Consider the following 23,038-nt stretch of genomic DNA (forward strand, 5'->3'; position numbering starts at 1 on the left):
ATGGAAGGATAACTTGGGGTTCACCCTAAGGGTCACTACCTGATAGATAGATGTATGTTCAGAGAGATTGAAAAATAAATAAAGCAGAAATTAGACATGGATGTAGCTAGAGATATAGGAACTGAGAAAGAAATTCATAAAGATAGAAATACAGATAAGATATGTGAGACTAGAAATAAACACACTAAAATGTTAACATACTCTCTCCCAGTAGTGGTTTTATGAGATATTTAATTTCCTTTTTAAAAATTCTTTTTTGTAATACCTACCTTGTTGATGATGGTAATATGTTACTTTTGGAATCATAAAAATATTTTTTAAAGTTTATGCATGAGATAAGTGTGGGGGAGGAAAAAAGTCTTTCTCTACTCTTTTAGTTCCTTCTGGCTGGTCTAAAGATTAAACTGCCATGAGAAAAATTAACAGGAAAAAATCAAATTTAATTACGTACGTACGGGGGGTTCCTTGAGAATATGAGGCCCAAGGACAAGTTAGGCAATTGAGGCATGTATGCCATCTGAGAGAAGGAGAAGGAGGTAAGTGTTGGAGACTTCAAAGGGGAGGAAGGCAATTGACATGGAGATAGGAAAGCAAATGTTTGCTAAAAACTGTTTTCTGGGCCGTGCAGAGACGATGGGACACAGGTCTCCAGGCCCTGCAGGCTTCCCCCTACCACACCTAGCCCATATTTTTTTGTAGATATCTCTATTGTAACAGTGCTTTTTCTGTACCAGGCACTTTACCTAAGTTATTTTAGACAGTTAAGAAGGAGGTAAAAATAAAGACTTCCTGAGCCTTTTGTTACCTAAAAAAGATCATCCGCAAATAATTCTCAAGCCAAAGAGACACGTTTTAAGGTGGCAAGTTTTGTTCCCCTACATAAGCTTGAGTAAGCACAGAGTAAGGCCCCATTTCCTTAGATGAAGAAGACAGTGTAAGCTCTAGGTTTTAAAATTCTAATTGCTACTTTTCTTGATGAAGAGAAAGTTCTACTATGTCACACTCTACAGGAATATTAGTGTTGGCTGATACACAATGACATATGTGTTAAACAAATTTTAGGCTATAAAACTTTTAGGTGTACCAGGCTGTTTATATTTTGCCTTTTATTATAAAAAATGCACATATGTATAGAGGCTGCTTAAGTGTAAAAGATAGTAAATAACCTCTGGACAATAATTTCTCATGAGTCATTTCTTTAGATTTTATCCTGGAATCCAACCATTAATCTTGGTCTCCTTCACTTCTTTATTGTCTCATTGAGCTCATTGACATAGTTCAAAAAAGTAAATTTCAGAACGAGTAGTACCAACAACATCAGAAAGAGAATCTTAGTAAGCTAGAAACCATCCAAGAATTTATCAACTGGAGTTGTCTGTGTCTTTCATTTTATGGGAGAGATAGGAATAGAGGAGAAGGAAAGTGAATTAACCCTTTCTGCTGTTCCTTAACATTTCAGAAAATGAGTATATAAAAAGACTCAATATCTCCATCCCTTAGGGGTGTTGTCAGGGTTTTTAGTAAAGTATTCTAAGAGGATAGATAAGATCATCTTCTCTTATCTTGGATGAGATGCTGATGAGCATGCTAAACTATATTCACTGTATTGCAAACTAATTTCCTTCTCCCTTTCTGTGTTTAGAAATGTTTTTAAGACCAGTTGCTACCTTACTCCTTTTATTCCCCATATTAATTAAAACTAATTATGTTAAGGTCTTGAACATTGTGAGTTTGGTATGAAGGAGTAAACAGTAGCTTTTTAATATTCAAGTTGCTCCTAATAGAAAGAAAAAGCTGGGCTTCCCTGGTGGCACAGTGGATGAGAGTCCGCCTGCCGATGCAGGGGACACGGGTTCGTGCCCCAGCCTGGGAAGATCCCACATGCTGCAGAGTGGCTGGGCCCGTGAGCCATGGCCGCTGAGCCTGTGCATCCAGAGCCTGTGCTCCGCAACGGGAGAGGCCACAACAGTGAGAGGCCCGCGTACCACAAAAAAAAAAAAAAAAAAAAAAAAAAAAGTAAAAGCTTTCAAAAATTGATAATAGAAAGATTCAGCATATTCCTTTTGAGCTGACATTTTGATAATGTATGATTTAAGTTGGAAGGATGTGCATTAAATTTCTGTGAAAATATTCATGAGAATATTAGACATACATTGTGATGTAAGAATATTTAAAAGTAATATAAACTATTTTTCTGGGCTCAAAATGTGTTTCTGAATAATTAAATTTGTCAAGCCCTGTTATTAGATTTTTAATAAGGGAAAGAAAATGGCACCAAATATTAAAAGTTACTTTCGTATAATATATTTAAAATAAATCTTTAATATTCTAACTATATAATTTTTGTACTTGTACCAAATGTTCTTACTTTTATTTTAAGAATTTTTTGAGAGAACCTTGAATGTATTGTGTTCAGAGTTGATTACAATTATAGTTCAACTTTTATAATTGGAGATTTACATAAAACACTTATCAGACATTTGCAGTAAGTCAAAATACTGTAATGGCAATTCCAATAAGGAAAACAACATAGTCCTTTTCTCCTTGGAACATAAATAAATAACTAGAAATTGAGAAAACGTATCTTTCCCTTATATGGCTTTCCAATCAGTTTAAACAATTACATCTTTAGTTAAAAGTGCATTCACAGCTCATAATTTTTTTGGATTTCCTCTTCAAGAAAAGCCTTTTCTTAGGGAAGTTTTGACAACTTACATTTTAAGTTTCTGGATGTTGAGGGCTGAGTATTAATATTTTGTGTCTTCCACATAACCTCACACAGTGTGATTACTAGTAATTATCTCTTTCTTGATTCATTTAACCAGAAATTTATCTGCCATTATTATTTCCAAAAATGAATTTTAAAATAAAGTCTACAGTTTGGAGTGTTTCTTAACTATGTCTATTAAAAATAATTTTTTCTAGATGTTGTTTTGTGTATCACTTGGTTAAGAATTTGTCCCTCTTTTGCCGTGTTTTATCTTCTTCAGTTATAACACCTGTGGTTATCTAGGTTTCTAAATGCAGGCTTCCACCACTGATGACCTCGGCATGCACTTTCAAGTATCAGTAATTTTACTTACATTTAATAGTGTTAAACATCTAGTCCTTATTACACTTTTATCTCTCTTTATTATAAACATTCTTTGCTTTCACCTAATGACAGCAAATTCAATAATTTCCCCCCAAAGATTCCTTCTCAAAAATTAATAACATATTTCACAGAAGTACATTACAAGTTCAGAAATATGTTAAATATTCACAAAAATATGAAGATAAAAATTATTTCCAACATTCACATTTCACCACATTTTTGAAACGTTTTTTTCTGGTGAATTATTTTGTTTCAAATTTGATTTCTTGTCTGATTTTTTTTTTTTTTTTTTTGCAGTACGCGGGCCTCTCACTGTTGTGGCCTCTCCTGTTGTGGAGCACAGGCTCTGGACACGCAGGCCCAGTGGCCATGGCTCACGGGCCCAGCTGCTCCGCGGCATGTGGGACCCTCCCGGACCAGGACACAAACCTGCATCCCCTGCATTGGCAGGCAGACTCTCAACCACTGCGCCACCGGGGAAGCCCTTCTTGCCTGATTTTTAAGTAAACTGTCACAAGGTAGGTTCCCAGGAATCAGACACTCAGATGGAGATTAATGTGCATGAATTTTATTAGAAGGTACCCTAAGGATCAAAAAGTGTGGAAAGCAAGGAAGGGAAACAGGATTTGACAGAAAGAAGAAAGTGGTATGTGATGCAGTCACACAAAAAATTCAGTGGAACTCATGGGAAGTTCTGAAACTAGGATGGCCCTTCAGAATTGTGCTGACTGAGGGCCAAGGCCTGGGTTTTATACTCTGCAAATTCAATAATTTCCCCAGTCTTTGGATTTGGGCTGCCCCCAAAAGGGGACATATCCTTGGATAAAGAGGCTGTCTTCAGTAGAGGTAGTTCCTGAAGAGGGATGGCAGCTGAAGACTGTGTTCTGGCAGCATTCCTGGCACCTAGTGTGTAAATCCTTCATTCCTAAAGGGGGCTCTGGGTGGCATATTGTAGCATCCAATACACTAGTCTACCACAAGCAGAGCTGGACATGTTCACTGCATCTACATCAAGCTGTTTTTAACTGAGCCGCTCTCACAGCCCTGGCACACGAAATCATTGAGCAGATGCTGCTTTCTTTTCCTACCTCTTCACTTCCCTGACATTTTACCTTTCTTTGCATATTTAGAAGACCAACCAGTGATGTGCTTTGTTTTCTCAGCTTTTGTGTATTAAAAATCAACACGAAGACTGCAGATAGATTTAACTGACAAGAAGTCTGTTATATTGTTCTCTATGTGTAGTTCCTCTAAAAGTGTTCAGTAGATCTTAATATAGTGTCTCTTTTGACCTTGTTTAATTTGAATGGACACTTTTAATTAAAGCCTGCAAAATTTCTAAATGTGCCATATGGTTTGCATAAAAGATTAATAATAGAAAGAAGGGTAATTATTGTCTGTGGAATAACTAAAAGAATATTCAACTATCAAATGTGATTCAGATGTAAAAGACAAACTGAAGGAACAGTGATCGGTTTTGAATTACATAGGATAATTCTTTTCTGGCCTTTATATTTTCCATAGAATTTGTGGGTAAGACCTTAATACAAGTAGTGAATAGACACCCTCTAAAAACTTATGTGTTTTATAGTGATCAAATGTAACTTACTTCTATCATGCATTTGTAGCTGTTACTTATGAACATTAAACCTTGAAAGGCGCATTTGCTCTCAGATTATATCAAAATTCTGAAAAATGTTAAATATGGATTAAATATTGATGTTCTTTCCTTAAGTTCAGATTTTGAAATGTGGGAAATAGGCCTTGCCTGTGAACCATCTTAAGTTACTGAGGAAGTTCAAAGAAACCCTACACAAGGTTTAGTTGTAGCTATGATATTAGATATAGAATATGTAATATATTCACTCTCTGATAAATAGAAATTGGCAGCCAGGTGCCACTGGTGATTTCAGTTACCAGTTTTGGAGACATAATGCATGTAATTTTTAAAATATAGAAGTGATTCATTCTGATTATAATATGTATAAATAGAAAAGAGAAAGTGCAATTCTCTCTTTAGTAACTCTTTCTACCCTTTGTGCTTTCCTTTCTCTTTAGGTAGACTTAATCACTGGTGTCAGTTCTGTGTGCATCCTTAGTGGTCTTCTTCTGAGCATTATATGCATCTGCATGAATATATCTGTGTATATATTCATAAATCCTAAATATTTGCATAAATGCATATGCATATGTATACATGTACACATATATATGTATACATTCATATAATGCCATATATATTGTTCAGGAACTTTCTCTCTCTCCCACTCCTCTCTCTTATTTAGCATTATGACATTGATGTATTTTCACGCCAGCCCATTTAAATAGAACTTTTTATTTTAAAATTGTTGCATAGTATTCTATAGGGTTCATTTACCAGTTTTACTTAACCAGTTTAAAGCATGTAGATAAGTGTTCTTTGAAGCTATCTTTATTTGATTTATTACAGTTAATTTATTTTATTAAATAGATGGATAATTTTTATTTTCTTCTAAGATCAAAGTAATATATTTTTCTCCATTTTTGATGCTTAAATTTTGCAAAACATAAAATATTACATTGTTATTTATATATTTCTTAAGACTAGGATATTAATTATAAAATAAACTTATTATGTTTTAAAAAATACTTTTAAATCCTTCTTTTTCATATTTTTCATTTCTCTGAAGCAGCCTCTTCTGTGCTTTTCCTTTTTTCTGAGAGTGTAAGTTCCTCTATGACATTGTATATTATGTAATAACAAATGCCAGGTTCTTCAAAAATAGGCACAATCCTATAAATTAAAGTCTACCTCCAAATAAAGTTTGTATTTGGGGTTAAACTTCCCATTTTTGAGACATGCATTATAAAAACCTGACCTACTGGAGCACATTCTTCCAATTTCTAATCAATGTCCATTCAACCAGAGCAACAACTGCTTCATAAGCTAAATTAGAGTGCCTTCTTACAGCTGATAATTCTTGGTACAGCCTCTTGAGCATCAAGTGCGAATTTCAAGGGAATCCGTCCTTAGACAAATTCAGCCTTATCAGCCTGAATCCAGACAGCTTTTGCTTCCCTTTGAATGCAACTCGCCTGTACTTTTCCATCTCTTTCATTTGTGCTGCCTTTGTGAATCCACAAAATCATGTTCAGAACACTAGTGGAAGAAAGAGCATAGGGGCCAGGACGCATGCTTTCTTTACTAAAGCACTTCAGCCCCAACATGTTTGTCTTCCTTGTTCAATTCTCAGTGAGAACCTCATCTATGTCCTGTTTGCCTGCAGTCAGAGACTCTTAAATGATAAACCTGGAAATGTATTTTCCTTACACTGTCATGTCAGGTGCTAATAGAGTTCTCCCTTTTAAAATCATATCCACTCTCTAAAATGAGTGACTTAAACCTAAGTCCATACTGTGACATTTGTTGGAATATTTCTAACATTGTCAACTGTATCCTTGGCATCTGTGACTCTTTTGGATTGAAGATATGTTGCTTGATAAATAAGTTGTCCTATTAGATCTTTTATGTTAAGCAAGGTATCTTTTTTCAGTATGAATACTTTTGTTTATATTCATGTATAGTATCATTAACTTATTAATAAATCTCTCTTAGGCTATCTACTATGCCCAAGATATTACACTAAGTGCTAGGGGTCAATTACTTATTTATTTATTTTTGCAATACGCGGGCCTCTCACCACTGTGGCCTCTCCCGTTGCAGAGCACAGGCTCTGGATGCGCAGGCTCAGTGGCCATGGCTCACGGGCCCAGCTGCTCCACGGCATGTGGGATCTTCCTGGACTGTGGTACAAACCCGTGTCCCCTGCATCGGCAGACTGACTCTCAACCACTGCGCCACCAGGGAAGCCCTAGGGGTCATTTATTTTAGACCATATAAAAATAGTTATAGGCAGCATGGTATGAAGGAGAAAGAGCACTAGATGCAGCATCAGAGACTATGGGTTTGCATCCTCACTTTGACATTTAAATGCTGTCAGATTTGGGCCAAAGTGCTTAACCTGTAATTTTTGGATGTGATAGCAGAAGTACAGTTCTGCCAATGCATCTAATTTACATGACTAAACTGAACATTTCATGTCTCAGTCAAAAGTATCTGCATTTGAATTACCTCATTGATTTTGAGATTCCTGAAGGACTTCTTAAATAAAAGAGTACGGCACTGAAGAAATCTCTTGTAGGAAAAAGACAACATTAATCCCAATGGGGAATTCCAGTCTCTACTCTGAAAAGCATGCATTACTTATAGGCCCAGAAAATGAAATATTCCAACTTCTGGCATGTTCAGATCTTTACTGGGCATTCTGTTAAACTTCCATTTGGTGAGTGATAGGATGGAGAGGAGAAAATACCCAGGACTGGGAAGAAGTACTCAAGAAAGGGAGAGAGAATCACTGCAGTGCCAGGACAGCAAATCTAAGGTAGGAGAGAGAACCGAGCAGGGAGCTGGTCAGTGCTATCCACATCTACAGAAAGGTCCAAAGTACTAGGTCCACGACTACTAGGCAATCTCAGGTAACCTTTGATCAGGCGGTTTTAGCAGTATGATGAGTGAGATGGCCTCACTGCCAGAGGAGGTCAACGAAGCAGGGACAGTAACAGTTGGGCCACTGGCTTTTGGAGTTGGAGGAGTAGCAAAATGGTAAAGAGAGGGGTTGGAAAATGGAAGACACAGGGGAAAATAACCAATGACAAGGGAGAGAGGAAGGGTTAAGCTCAAGGATATAACTGATGTTATGAAGCCTGAAGGATGGCAATGGGATCAGATTGAGGGCATCGTGTAGAAAAACTGACTTTAGAAGCCATAAACAGAAGAGGAAGAGAAGTAGAAATAGGAGGCATTTTGTCATAGAAAGAAGGAAGTCAAAGGGGTTCTCATCAACTAGCTCAGGGTGCACAGTAAGATCAAAGGGGAGCAGCTCTTGGAACCTGAGAAATGTGTGCAGGGTGACCTACATAAGTCCCAGCATCCACTGCAAAAATGAAAATGTGTAGTTGTTGTTCAAAAAGTAAGGAAAAATTGTTACTGTAGGTACTAAAATATAAGGCTTTTATTTTTTAAAAATAATCTCTCATCCTATCAAGGTGTTTATTACTACCATGCTCCTCGGCATGGGGATACTTGGTGAAGTGCAGATACTCACACAGGCCCCATTGTCCTGCCTTGCAGCTAAGCATGTGTGTGCCTGAGAACCCACACAGTGCCCTGGTTGGGGGCCAGAAAGCCAATCTCTCCTGCCTACCTGCTTACAGCCTTACCCAATGTGGATGGGCAAAACCCAAGGGTTCTCTGTGCTTGGACATGCTCAGTACTGGATCAGGGCTGAGTGGGAGGCTCAACCCTGCAAAGTCATCCTCCAGGTGTGCTCTGTGGCTGCCAGCCTGGAGTGTGGCCAGCTGCTGCTAAATCTTGCCAAGGTGTCATGGAGAATGTTCACCCAACCCTAACCCTCTCCTAACCCATGGTCAGGCCCTCACTGAGGGGTGTGGGCAACAGAGAGTAACAATGGTCACTGGGTACAGGTGGGGAAGGGCAGCCTGGAGGAACCATTCCAGAGAGAAGGGGAGTTGGTAAGAGATGAAAAGATGCGTGAGTTGAGGTTCCAAGTCCTTGGAACATGCCCTATTGTCCCACCCGACTTCACCTTCAAAACACAAAGGCCAAGTTAAAGTATTAGATATTTCAAAATGGTGAACGTGGAACATTAAACTCTAAACACTGGGCCCTTCTGAACCCAATGCCCTTTGCCACTGTAAGTGTCACACACCCTTGAAGCTGCCTCTGAGTATGTGTGTATGCATGTGTGAATGTGTGTGTGTCATATAAAAAGCTTAGAATATCCACTGTAGAATTCAATAGGGCATCAGCATGAGCAGAATTGTTTGTGAGAGTTCCTCAGTAATGCTAACTTTGGTTGCTGTCTTTGGTGGAAAAGTAGAGTAAGTAATATGGTAGAGCCATATTAGGATTTTCATGGACCCCAAGGCATTTTTGCCTTCACGGACCCTTTCAGTCACAAAAATTTTTTAATGTATATTTTATGATTGCAATGATATAAAAATTCTATCTTAAAAATTTTTTTTTCAACCTAAAAGGTTATAGTATTAAAATATTTATGTGGGCCTCTAAAAGTATTATGGGTCCCAGGCACTGTGCCTAACAGATAAGTTGACCCCTAGTGGATGGTGATTGTCATTCAGAACTGGCACACGCATATGGAATGGGATTAGGCAAAGGATTCCGGAGAGCCAGTGAGGACAGCTTGAGATCCTGGCTGGCTGGAGAGACATACAAGAAGTCCCTAGGGAATGAGGAATTTTTAGATGAGGGTCCGGAGCCACAGCAAAAGGAGAGGGAAGTAGTCAAGAGGAATGGATTAATAAACAAATGAAAGTCTGGAGTCAGAGTGGGAAATAGTCTAGGTCCTATGGTGTTGAAATTTTCAAAAAATGAAAAGGTTCAGATCTTTGATCTAGATAAAGGCCAGTCATGGGCCACGTAAGTGTTTATTTTTATGTTTAATTTTACTCATTGTACACATACAAAATGAGTTTTCTCAGGGGAAAAAACCTGTGTAGAGGACTCTTAAATTTTAAAAAGGAAAATACCAAAATTTTACTCTCCCAGTTCCAGTTTATTTGGCTGTGATTAAAGAAAGAAATGAGAAAAGGCAATATTGTTTTGTTCCAGTTGGGGCTTTTAAATATAATCAGTGCACCAGTTATTGTGAACAGGAACTTCAGGCTTTAAATTCAGCACATTTCTACTTAATTTACAAGTGCTAATGTTTCTGAGATAATTTTAAGAAATATAATATCAGATTAGAGATGAGCTATTTTATAATAATGGAAGTCTCATTTAACTACAGGTTAAGTGACTACATTAAAAGGGAATACAATTATTTTAATGGATTTCTAATTAAATGCTTAAATCCTGGATTAACTAGATGTGCCCTTTAATTTAAATTGATCTTTCTTGGAAATTTGGTTGAGCTGTTGGCAAAGAGAAAAAAAACTAAAAAAAAAAAAAAAAAAAAGATTTCACCTTTAGTGTGTAATACTTTATGATAAATTGTACCTGTTTTGGTAAACATCAGACAAGGAAAGCTACAAAGAAAGTACAGGAGAATGTAACTTAATAATGGGTGAAAAACATAAACATATTTTTCCAAAAAGGAAGTATAATTTATAAACAAACATAAAATGTTTATTCTCAAGAGCAAATTAAAGAAAGGTACCAATGTTACTAAATAAGTAAAGTAGCAAAATGTTGCATTGTTTTATTTGTACGATTGTGTTTCTAATATTTTTTTATGTTTTAAAATAACTTTATCTGATGGAAAAAATACATAATTCATTTTTTTCCTTCCAAATGTTTTGTATGTGGTAATGTTACATAAATACAAAAGGACAAGGGGGAGGAGAAGAAATAGGAGGAGGAAGAAGTCATAAAAAAGATAAAACAGTGAGCTCTCTGCAGATGTATAATCAGAGTATGAATAGCCATTTGTTAAAAATGTTGAAGGGACTCCTACCGTGTGTAGGAGTTGGGAATAGTTTATCTTTTAAAGCCCTTTCGAATCCTACAATTGGATAAATAAGTTATTCCTAGCATTTTAATAAAAAAAGTTTACTAGAAAAGAAATAAAGGTGACCCTAGAAGTGGCACACAACTTAACTACCTTCACAAAAGTATAAAGCAAACTCAAGCTTTTGTAATGTAAAGAGCAACTCAAGCATCATATAGAAAAAGCAGCGCTTCTTTCCTAATATGAACAAAAGTCCGTGGTGAGATTATGTTTCATCTGGGTCACATGCCCTGCCTTGATCTAACCATGTGGTTAGGGAGACGGAATTCTCAGGGTGTCCCAGCTGGGGTCCTGGGCCCACCCTGTAGTTTGATGGTGGTCATGGGACAGACGGGTGCCAACAGCCCTCACTCTGCGCCAGCCCATGAGAAAGGAGCTCTGTAATCACGGGAAAGGGAAGAGAACAAAGTTTTGTTCAGATAAAATCCTTACTAGAACCCCCTAAAGTCATAATATCAGTTTGCCACATACATTTTTTATCAGACTCCCATTCATGGTATGAATTGTGAGGTTTCTGGATGTATAAAATGGCCAGTTCCCTTTAGCTAGTTTGATAGTTGAGGTTGAGGTGTAGAGAGGAAGTCAACTAAAAGGGGTGGAGTTAATTAGAGGTAATAGAAAAGAGAGAGGCTGGTTTCTGAGCTCTGTTTCTGAGTCTTAATTCCTAGCTTCTGAATCCTCTTCTCACTCCATCAGCTGCCCCATGACCTAGAGCTGTCCAAGGCCCCAAAGAAGCCACTCTCCTAGTTTCTCTGCTGGCTGTCCCAGCTTGTGTGTCTCTCCTTCTCACTACCATTAAGGGATCTTACTCTTTCCTTGAATCTGATATGTGGGGACAAGGCTAATCAAAATCCACCCTGAGAGGAGAACGCCACCCTCACATTCACTTTCCCAAGAAAGTTTTCCCATTCACTCGTACAATCACTGGGCAAGAAAAGGCTCCCCATCTATCATCTATCTATCTATCTATCTATCTATCTATCTATCTATCTATCTATAATCTGTCTCACTATCTATCTTACTATCTATCTATCTATCTACCTATCTATCTATCTATGTACCCATCTATCATCTATCAACAGAACCCCAGTGTGTATTCTGTCCTGTGTCCCAACACCTGGGAAAACATGCACCTTTCAAGCAGTGACCTCTACAGTATCCAGAGCTCCAGGTGCCTCTCCCCACTATTCAAGACCCTTAGAGTTAGGTGTTCAAAGGTCTTTGAATAATTTCTAGATGAACCCAGTTATCTCAATCAAGCAGGCAGTCAGCTAACCGTTATTCATTACCTGCCTCTGATTTCCAACCCCTGCTTTTGTCCTCCCCTTTCCCATGGCCCCTCTTCTCCCTCTCTAGCTGTGTCTCCATTCACCATTCATTTAGGAAACACTTACTAAGCACCATCTAAATGCTAGAGTTATGTTAGACCCCAAGGAAAAGAGGAGAAGCAGAACCAGTCCCTGTCCAGAAGATTAAAATCTCTCAGAGGATCATACCTTTCATGCTCCTAGGGGGTGAACCTTGAGTTTGGCTAAACGTTTCTGTTTCTCTAACCGAATGCCTAGGGTGAATGCCTTATCCATTCCTGGAAATAATATCCTTAGCTCTCAGCCTACAGAAAGTTTGGCTCTTTCTTGAAAACTGGAAGAGAATGAATGTATTTGGGCTGTGAGTTGAACTGGATGTAGAGAAAAGTATCTAAGCAAAATAAACTAGATGAATTTTTGTTCAGCTCAGTTTTACTGGCTCACTCACCTTCCTTTGCCATTTGTGTGTGATGTGATGAAGCACAAAGATGGTGTTGCATATGATTAAGTGTATGTCAAGTTGATGTTTGCAGTAGGCTCTGTGTACAAGCTTTGTTTTCATTGCTTGCAGCTCCCTCACATAAAGAGACTGTGGTGACAATATCATATCACAATATACCAGAGCCTCATCACAGTGTGATCCTCAGGGATGATATTGGATCATGTTATAGATGAAGCAGCAATATAATAGATCCAAGAAAGCATGACCTTGGAAGCTCTGTTTTCAATAAGAAGAAAGAATAGGTTATTCTGGGCTTGGAAAAAATTTAAAAAATAGTCATCCCCAAAGGCTAACTTGCTGTCCACATTCTTCACTGTGGCAGAAAGACTTTATAATTTCCAAATCGACCAGATTTTTTTCAGTCCTCATTTTATTTGATTTTCAACAGAATTGATTTTGTTGTTCATTCCCTTTTAAAAAGTCTCTCCTCCTTGGGTACCAGGATTCCACACTGTCTGCGTCTTTCCACCTTCTCCCACTCCTCTTTCTCAGTCTTTTTTACTGAGCCTTCTTCCTCTAAATTAATCTATCCATTACTCATCTATTCATTTTTTTCACTTTTTTTTTTTTTTTTTTTTTTTTGGCCACGCCAGGCAGCATGTGGGATCTTAGTTCCCTGACCAGGGATCAAACCTACACCCAACCACAGTGAAGCATGGAGTCTTAACCACTGGACCTGCAGGGAAGTCCCTTTTATTTTTCACTTTTTCAATAAATATTTGTTATGCATACTATGGGCCAGGAACTGACTTAAGTACTGGAAATACAGCGATAAGCAAAATACACACCATCTCTGCCCTCAAGGAGCTAACATATAGTAAAATTGTTGGTTCCCTGGATTGGGTATTTTCGATGCTCTTTAAAATCCCATTGCAGGCACAGAAGTATGACATCTTTTCCTTCCTCCTTCCTGAGCTAACACAAAGGATCAGCTTGTCAAATCAGGCCCAGGAAGATAAGAGATCTATCCAGTATTATGCTTTGCTAATAATTTCAAGGCTACAAGCAATCAACAGGCGTAAGTGGAACAAGGAGAAAACAGGAACATCTCTGCGACTGCTCAGGTCTTTCCACTCTGCAATGGACACGATTCGCTAACCCAGAGTAACAGATGCTCATGTGTGTGATTTCTCTTCTGTATATAACAAGGACTGTGCAGGGTCTCAGATTCTACCCTACTTTTACATTAACCAGTTAGCCTGTAACTGTTTCATAGATGCTGACAGAAGACATGAGACTCCTGGGTTAGAAACAAAGGACTTTATTACTCCTGGCAAAAGCAGTAACCAGAGCTTCATTTGTTTGTGTCAATTCCCCATGTCCCCCCCAAATCCCATAGCAGTGACACAAAGGGCTCATTATAGATGCCTACACATCAATTGGTTGCATTAAACAAGGGGAACACTGAGCTTGGGGAATCCACCACTTTTAGAGTTCGGGGAAACAAGCCTGTTTGTTTTCTCAGTGGAGACGTTAGCTCATCTCTCTGTGCAAACCCAGGCCTGAAAAATGGCTTGGGTAAAGAGTGATCAGACATAAAATATGTAAGGATGTTCAGGGTCCAGTGTGGATCGCTACTCCCAGCATATACTTTCTCTTGGAATGCACTAATATGGTTTGAGATTCTCAATAATTCGAGAATTCCATCTCTTATATCTTTTTTTTCTGCTTTATAACAAATTTAATCAGTTATACATATACATATGTTCCCATATCCCCTCTCTTTTGCGTCTCCCTCCCACCCTCCCTATCCCACCCCTCCAGGAGGTCACAAAGCACCGAGCTGATCTCCCTGTGCTATGCAGCTGCTTCCCACTAGCTATCTACCTTACGTTTGGTAGTGTATATATGTCCATGCCGCTCTTTCGCTTTGTCCCAGGTTACCCTTCCCCCTCCCCATATCCTCAAGTCCATTCTCTAGTAGGTCTGTGTCTTTATTCCTGTCTTACCCCTATGTTCTTCATGACAGTTTTTTTCTTAAATTTCATTTATATGTGTCAGCATACAGTATTTGTCTTTCTCTTTCTGACTTACTTCACTCTGTATAACAGACTCTAGGTCTATCCACCTCATTACAAATAGCTCAATTTCATTTCTTTTTATGGCTGAGTAATATTCCATTGTATATATGTGCCACATCTTCTTTATCCATTCATCCGATGATGGACACTTAGGTTGTTTCCATCTCCGGGCTATTGTAAATAGGGCTGCTATGAACATTTTGGTACATGTCTCTTTTTGAATTATGGTTTTCTCAGGGTATATGCCCAGTAGTGGGATTGCTGGGTCATCTGGTAGTTCTATTTGTAGTTTTTTAAGGAACCTCCATACCGTTCTCCATAGTGGCTGTATCAATTCACATTCCCACCAGCAGTGCAAGAGTGTTCCCTTTTCTCCACACCCTCTCCAGCATTTATTGTTTCTAGATTTTTTGATGATGGCCATTCTGACTGGTGTGAGATGATATCTCATTGCAGTTTTGATTTGCATTTCTCTAATGATTAATGATGTTGAGCATTCTTTCATGTGTTTGTTGGCAATCTGTATATCTTCTGTGGAGAAATGTCTATTTAGGTCTTCTGCCCATTTTTGGATTCGGTTGTTTGTTTTTTTGTTATTGAACTGCATGAGCTGCTTATAAATGTTGGAGATTAATCCTTTGTCAGTTGCTTCATTGGCAAATATTTTCTCCCATTCTGAGGGTTGTCTTTTGGTCTTGTTTATGGTTTCCTTTGCTGTGCAAAAGCTTTTAAGTTTCATTAGGTCCCATGTGTTTATTTTTGTCTTTATTTCCATTTCTCTAGGAGGTGGGTCCAAAAGGATCTTGCTGTGATTTATGTCATAGAGTGTTCTGCCTATGTTTTCCTCTAAGAGTTTGATAGTGTCTGGCCTTACATTTAGGTCTTTAATCCATTTTGAGCTTATTTTTGTGTATGGTGTTAGGGAGTGATCTAATCTCATACTTTTACATGTCCCTATCCAGTTTTCCCAGCACCACTTATTGAAGAGACTGTCCTTTCTCCACTGTACATTCCTGCCTCCTTTATCAAAGATAAGGTGACCATATGTCCGTGGGTTTATCTCTGGGCTTTCTATCCTGTTCCATTGATCTATGTTTCTGTTTTTGTGCCAGTACCATACTGTCTTGATTACTGTAGCTTTGTAGTATAGTCAGAAGTCAGGGAGCCTGATTCCTCCAGCTCCATTTTTCACTCTCAAGATTGCTTTGGCTATTCGGGGTCTTTTGTGTTTCCATACAAATTGTGAAATTTTTTGTTCTAGTTCTGTGAAAAATGCCAGTGGTAGTTTGATAGGGATTGCATTGAATCTGTAGATTGCTTTGGGTAGTAGAGTCATTTTCACAATGTTGATTCTTCCAATCCAAGAACATGGTACATCTCTCCATCTATTTGTATCATCTTTAATTTCTTCAATCAGTGTCTTATAATTTTCTGCATACAGGTCTTTTGTCTCCTTAGGTAGGTTTATTCCTAGATATTTTATTCTTTTTGTTGCAATGGTAAATGGGAGTGTTTCCTTGATTTCACTTTCAGATTTTTCATCATTAGTATATAGGAATGCCAGAGATTTCTGTGCATTAATTTTGTATCCTGCTACTTTACCAAATTCATTGATTAGCTCTAGTAGTTTTCTGGTAGCATCTTTAGGATTCTCTATGTATAGTATCATGTCATCTGCAAACAGTGACAACTTTACTTCTTCCTTTCCACTTTGGATTCTTTTTATTTCCTTTTCTTCTCTGATTGCTGTGGCTAAAACTTCCAAAACTATGTTGAATAAGAGTGGTGAGAGTGGGCAACCTTGTCTTGTTCCTGATCTTAGTGGAAACGGTTTCATTTTTTCACCATTGAGGATGATGTTGGCTGTGGGTTTGTCATATATGGCCTTTATTATGTTGAGGAAAGTTCCCTCTATGCCTACTTTCTGCAGGGTTTTTATCATAAATGGGTGTTGAATTTTGTCGAAAGCTTTCTCTGCATCTATTGAGATGATCATATGGTTTTTCTCCTTCAATTTGTTAATATGGTGTATCACGTTGATTGATTTGCATATATTGAAGAATCCTTGCATTCCTGGAATAAACCCCACTTGATCATGGTGTATGATCCTTTTAATGTGCTGTTGGATTCTGTTTGCTAGTATTTTGTTGAGGATTTTTGCATCTATGTTCATCAGTGATATTGGCCTGTAGTTTTCTTTCTTTGTGACATCCTTGTCTGGTTTTGGTATCAAGGTGATGGTGGCCTCGTAGAATGAGTTTGGGAGTGTTCCTCCCTCTGCTATATTTTGGAAGAGTTTGAGAAGGATAGGTGTTAGCTCTTCTCTAAATGCTTGATAGAATTCGCCTGTGAAGCCATCTGGTCCTGGGCTTTTGTTTGTTGGAAGATTTTTTGTCACAGTTTCAATTTCAGTGCTTGTGATTGGTCTGTTCATATTTTCTATTTCTTCCTGATTCAGTCTTGGCAGGTTGTGCATTTCTAAGAATTTGTCCATTTCTTCCAGGTTGTCCATTTTATTGGCATAGAGTTGCTTGTAGTAATCCCTCATGATCTTTTGTATTTCTGCAGTGTCAGTTGTTACTTCTCCTTTTTCATTTCTAATTCTATTGATTTGAGTCTTCTCCCTTTTTTTCTTGATGAGTCTGGCTAATGGTTTTTCAATTTTGTTTATCTTCTCAGAGAATCAGCTTTTAGATTTATTGATCTTTGCTATCGTTTCCTTCATTTCTTTTTCATTTATTTCTGATCTGATTTTTATGATTTCTTTCCTTCTGCTTACTTTGGGATTTTATTTTCTTCTTTCTCTAATTGCTTTAGGTGCAAGGTTAGGTTGTTTATTCGAGATGTTTCCTGTTTCTTAAGGTAGGATTGTATTGCTATAAACTTCCCTCTTAGAACTGCTTTTGCTGCATCCCATAGGTTTTGGGTCGTCCTGTCTCCATTGTCATTTGTTTCTAGGTATTTTTTAATTTCCTTTTTGATTTCTTCAGTGATCACTTCGTTATTAATTAGTGTATTGTTTCGCGTCCATGTGTTTGTATTTTTTACAGCTCTTTTCCTGTAATTGATATCTAGTCTCATAGCATTGTAGTCGGAAAAGATACTTGATAGAATTTCAATTTCCTTAAATTTACCAAGGCTTGATTTGTGACCCAAGATATGATCTATTCTGGAGAATGTTCCATGAGCACTTGAGGAAAATGTGTATTCTGTTGTTTTTGGATGGAATGTCCTATAAATATCAATTAAGTCCATCTTGTTTAATGTATCATTTAAAGCTTGTGTTTCCTTATTTATTTTCATTTTGGATGATCTGTCCATTGGTGAAAGTGAGGTGTAAAAGTCCCCTGCTATGATTGTGTTACTGTCAATTTTTCCTTTTATGGCTGTTAGTATTTGCCTTATGTATTGAGGTGCTCCTATGTTGGGTGCATAAATATTTATAATTGTTATATCTTCTTCTTGGATCGATCCCTTGATCATTATGTAGTGTCCTTCTTTGTCTCTTCTAGTAGTCTTTATTTTAAAGTTGATTTTGTCTGATATGAGAATTGCTACTCCAGCTTTCTTTTGGTTTCCATTTGCATGGAATATCTTTTTCCATTCCCTCACTTTCAGTCTGTATGTGTCTCTAGGTCTGAAGTGGGTCTCCTGTAGACAGCATATATATGGGTCTTGTTTTTGTATCCATTCAGCCAATCTGTGTCTTTTGGTGGGAGCATTTAGTCCATTTACATTTAAGGTAATTATCGATATGTATGTTCCTATTCCCATTTTCTTAATTGTTTTGGGTTCGTTATTGTAGGTCTTTTCCTTATGTTGCGTTTCTTGAGTAGAGAAGTTCCTTTAGCATTTGTTGTAAAGCTGGTTTGGTGGTGCTGAACTCTCTCAGCTTTTGCTTGTCTGTAAACGTTTTAATTTCTCCATCAAATCTGAATGAGATCCTTGCTGGGTAGAGTAATCTTGGTTGCAGGTTTTTCTCCTTCATCACTTTAATTATGTCCTGCCACTCCCTTCTGGCTTGTAGAGTTTCTGCTGAGAGATCAGCTGTTATCCTGATGGGGATTCCCTTGTGTGTTATTTGTTGTTTTTGCCTTGCTGCTTTTAATATGATTTCTTTGTGTTTAATTTTTGACAGTTTGATTAATATGTGTCTTGGCCTATTTCTCCTTGTATTTATTCTGTATGGGACTCTCTGTGCCTCCTGCACTTGATTAACTATTTTCTTTCCCATATTAGGGAAGTTTTCAACTATAATCTCTTCAAATATTTTCTCAGTCCCTTTCTTTTTCTCTTCTTCTTCTGGAACCCCTATAATTCGAATGTTGGTGTGTTTAATGTTGTCCCAGAGGTCTCTGAGACTGTCCTCTGTTCTTTTCATTCTTTTTTCTTTATTTAGCTCTGCATCAGTTATTTCCACTATTTTATCTTCCACGTCACTTATCCATTCTTCTGCCTCAGTTATTCTGCTATTGATCCCATCTAGAGTATTTTTCATTCCATTTATTGTGTTTTTAATCGATGCTTGATTCATCTTTAGTTCTTCTAGGTCCTTGTTAACTGTTTCTTGCATTTTGTCTATTCTATTTCCAAGATTTTGGATCTTGGAAATAGAATCTTGTGTCATCTTTACTATCATTATTCTGAATTATTTTTCAGGTAGACTGCCTATTACCTCTTCATTTGTTAGGTCCGGTGGGTTTTCATCTTGCTCCTTCTCCTGCTGTGTGTTTTTCTGTCTTCTCATTTTGCTTATGTTACTGTGTTTGGTGTCTTCTTTTTGCAGGCTGCAGGTTCGTAGTTCCTGTTGTTTTTGGTGTCTGTCCCCAGTGGCTAAGGTTGGTCTAGTGGGTTGTGTAGCCTTCCTGGTGGAGGGGACTAGTGCCTGTGTCTGGTGGGTGAGGCTGGATCTTGTCTTTCTGGTGGGCAGGTCCTCATCTGGTGGTGTGTTTTGGGGTGTCTGCAGACTTTTTATGATTTTAGGCAGCCTCTCTGCTAATGGGTGGTGTTGTGTTCCTATCTTGCTAGTTGTTTGGCATAGGGTGTCCAGCACTGTAGCTCACTGATCATTGATGAAGCTGGGTACTGGTGTTGAGATGGAAATCTCTGGAAGATTTTCGCCATTTGATATTATGTGGAGCTGGGAGGTCTCTTGTGGACCAGTATGTCCTGAAGTTGGCTCTCCCACCTCAGAGGCACAGCACTGACTCCTGGCTCCTCAATTTGGGATGATTTGTTGTCTATTCATGTATTCCACAGATGCAGGGTACATCAAGTTGATTGTGGAGCTTTAATCCGCTGCTTCTGAGGCTGCTGGGAGAGATTTCCCTTTCTCTTCTGTGTTCTCACAGCTCCCAGGTCTCAGCTTTGGATTTGGCCCCGCCTGTGCATGTAGGTCGCCAGAGGGCATCTGTTCTTCACTCAGACAGGACACGGTTAAAGGAGCAGCCGCTTCGGGGACTCTGGCTCACTCAGGCCGGGGGGGGGGGAGGGAGGGGCACGGAGTGCGGGGCGAGCCTGCAGCGGCAGTGGCCGGCATGACTTTGCACCAGCCCGAGGCACGCTGTGCGTTCTCCCAGGGAAGCCGTCCCTGGATCCCGGCACCCCGGCAGTGATGGGCTGCACTGGCTCCTCAGAAAGGGGGCGTGGACAGTGACCTGCACTTGCACACAGGCCTCTTGGTGGTGGCATCAGCAGCCCCAGTGTCCCACGCCCGTCTCTGGGCTCTGCGCTTTCAGCTGCAGCTCGCGCCCGTCTGTGGACCTCCTTTAAGCAGTGCTCTTAATCCCCTCTCTTTGCGCACCAGGAAACCAAGAGGGAAGCTCCAGAGTTTTCCCGGACTCCCTCCCGGCTAGCTGTGGCACATTAGCCCCCTTCAGGCTGAGTTTTCGCCACCAGTCCTAGTCCTCTCCCTGTGCTCTGACCAAAGCCCGAGCCTCAGCTTCCAGTGCCGCCCGCCCCGGCGGGTGAGCAGACAAGCCTCTCAGGCTGGTGAGTGCTCGTCGGCACCGATCCTCTGTGCGGGAATCTCTCCGCTTTGCCCTACCCAGGTATGTGGGGAGTTTCTTGCCTTTTGGGAGGTCTGAGGTCTTCTGCCAGCGTTCAGTAGGTGTTCTGTAGGAGTTGTTCCACGTGTAGCTGTATTTCTGGTGTATCTGTGGGGAGGAAGGTGATCTCCACGTCTTACTCTTCCGCCATCTTCCCCGGAAGTCTCTCAACTCAAGACCTCTCAAATTAATGCCATCTGGTTATCCATGGCAACACAAACGGCCCTCCCAAGGAACACCAGGCACTGGGATGAGGACAAGTCATCTAATTCTCCCTGACACTTCCATCTCCATTTTAATATGGAAAATCTCGATGAAATGGATTCTGCTAGTGTTGGAGGGTCTCCTGCAGAGGTGTGGGGGGGGGCTCCCTCTCTTATATCTTTAAGTCAACCTTCTCTATTGGTCCTTTCCTATCAATATTGAAACTAATGCAAATCTGGTTCACCTTAAAAACTCTCCCCCTCTACCACACTCTCCTGTCCATTTACAACTTCCTTTTCTTAATAGTCAAACTTATTACAATATGTGTCCTAACTTTCTGTCTCCCTTTCTTTGTCTCCAGCTTCTTCTTCAACCCCCCACACTGCATCTGGGATCAATTTGATACTCTACTGAAACAGCCTTCTAAGTCTCAGCTTCCTCCTCTGTAGGTAGAAGTAATAGAAATATTCACTAAATAGGTCTGTTTTGCGTATGAGATGTGTTAATAAATGTGTCGAGTTGAGAGCAGTGCCTGACACATTGTTCGTGCTCAGTAACTGTTAGGTAGATTGTTATTATTAGCAACCTTTTTTTTTTTTTTTTTTGTGGTACGCGGGCCTCTCACTGCTGTGGCCTCTCCCATTGTGGAGCACAGGCTCCGGACGTGCAGGCTCAGCGGCCATGGCTCACGGGCCCAGCCGCTCCACGGCACATGGGATCCTCCCAGACTGGGGCACGAACCCGTGCCCCCTGCATTGGCAGGCGGACTCCCAACCACTGTGCCACCTGGGAAGCCCCTCATTTACTTTTTTAACAGATATTTTTAGGACATCTTCTATGTGCCAAACACTGGGATAGCTATTGTGAGTAAAACCGACAGGATTCCTGCTCTCATGTGACTTAGTCTTTAATAGGGAAAGCAGATATAAAACAAATAATCACACATACGACTCTACACCTATAGATGAGTTAATGGCTCCAAAATAAAGGAAGATAGTCCTAAGAAAGTATAACACATCAGTCTGACCTAGGGTAAAGGAGAAATGCAGGGCTCCTTGAGGCAGTGGTGGTTGGGTAGACATCAACAGGATGCAAATGTACTCACTAGGTAAAGAGGTGAGGAGGAAATAAAAGAGAGTACAAAGTGTACAAGGAACTTAAAGAAGATCAGTTTTGCTAAAACATCGTAAGGGGAAAAGAAGAGCAAGATAGAATTAGATTCTCGCGCTATGATGGCCAGTGCAGAGCCACAGGGGCAGCCCCCAGGAGTCAGGGTAGGAGTCATGGTGACCAGCTGCAGGCATCCTCACTGCATCCTCCTGGGGAGGAAGACAGAAAGGGTCATTTGGAGCCGGCAATTTCCAACTTCCCAGTGGCCCATTGGAGTTCGGTGAAAGCTGGAAAGAATGTGCTCAAAGGGAAACCTGGGAAGAAGCAGCTCTTCACCTGAAAAATGCTCGTTTGGCCTCGGTTGTGAATTCTTTTGTTGAGGAAGAGAATTACCATTGTCACTATTTTAATGAAAGGAGAGGTGGATGTGACTCATGGTTCAGAACCAAAGAATTTAGAGCCTAAGAAAAATGAAAGTTGGGAGTGGATTCCTTGGGAAGAATTTCCTCCCCTGGACCAGCTTTTCTGGGCACTACATTGTTTAAAGGAACAAGGCTATGATCCATTTAAAGAAGATTTGGATCACCTGGTAGGATATAAAGGAAATCACCTACAGGTGAACAAGGAGACTCCCTGACTTTTTTTTTTTTTAATGAGTTAGCCAAAAAGTTCATTCGGTTTTCCTGTAAGATGGCTCTAGTAGTGCTTAGTTGTCTTTAACTTCGTTCGAAACAATTTTGTTAGATTGTATTGTGACACCTGTCACAATGCAACTGAAATGCAAAAAAAGATTTGTGCAGTGTATGGAGAAGGTGCTGTGACTGAGCGAATGTGTCAAAAGTGGTTTGCGAAGTTTTGTGCTGGAGATTTCTGGCTGGATGATGCTCCACGGTCAGGTAGACCAGTTGAAGTTGATAGCAATCAAATCGAGACATTGATTGAGAGCAATCGACATTATACCACTTGGGAGATAGCCGACATACTCAAAATACCCAAATCAACTGTTGAAAATCATTTGCACCAGCTTGGTTATATGAATCGCTTTGATGTTTGGGTTCCACATAAGTGAAAAAAAACCTTCTTGACTGTATTTCTGCATGCGATTCTCTACCAAAATGTAATGAAAACGTTCCATTTTTAAAACAAATTGTGAAGGGCAATGAA

The 23,038-nt window shown here is 39.5% G+C and overlaps 1 protein-coding gene and 1 pseudogene across 1 annotated transcript in view; both read left to right on the top strand.

The window, feature by feature from the left end:
- Window positions 1-23,038, top strand: part of LOC132490490 (EGF-like and EMI domain-containing protein 1) — a 505,293-nt gene that overhangs the window by 409,047 nt on the left and 73,208 nt on the right.
- Window positions 21,994-22,511, top strand: LOC132491169 (nucleotide triphosphate diphosphatase NUDT15-like; annotated as a pseudogene).

This window comes from Mesoplodon densirostris, chromosome 5 (assembly GCF_025265405.1).
Source record: "Mesoplodon densirostris isolate mMesDen1 chromosome 5, mMesDen1 primary haplotype, whole genome shotgun sequence".
NCBI lineage: Eukaryota > Metazoa > Chordata > Mammalia > Artiodactyla > Ziphiidae > Mesoplodon > Mesoplodon densirostris.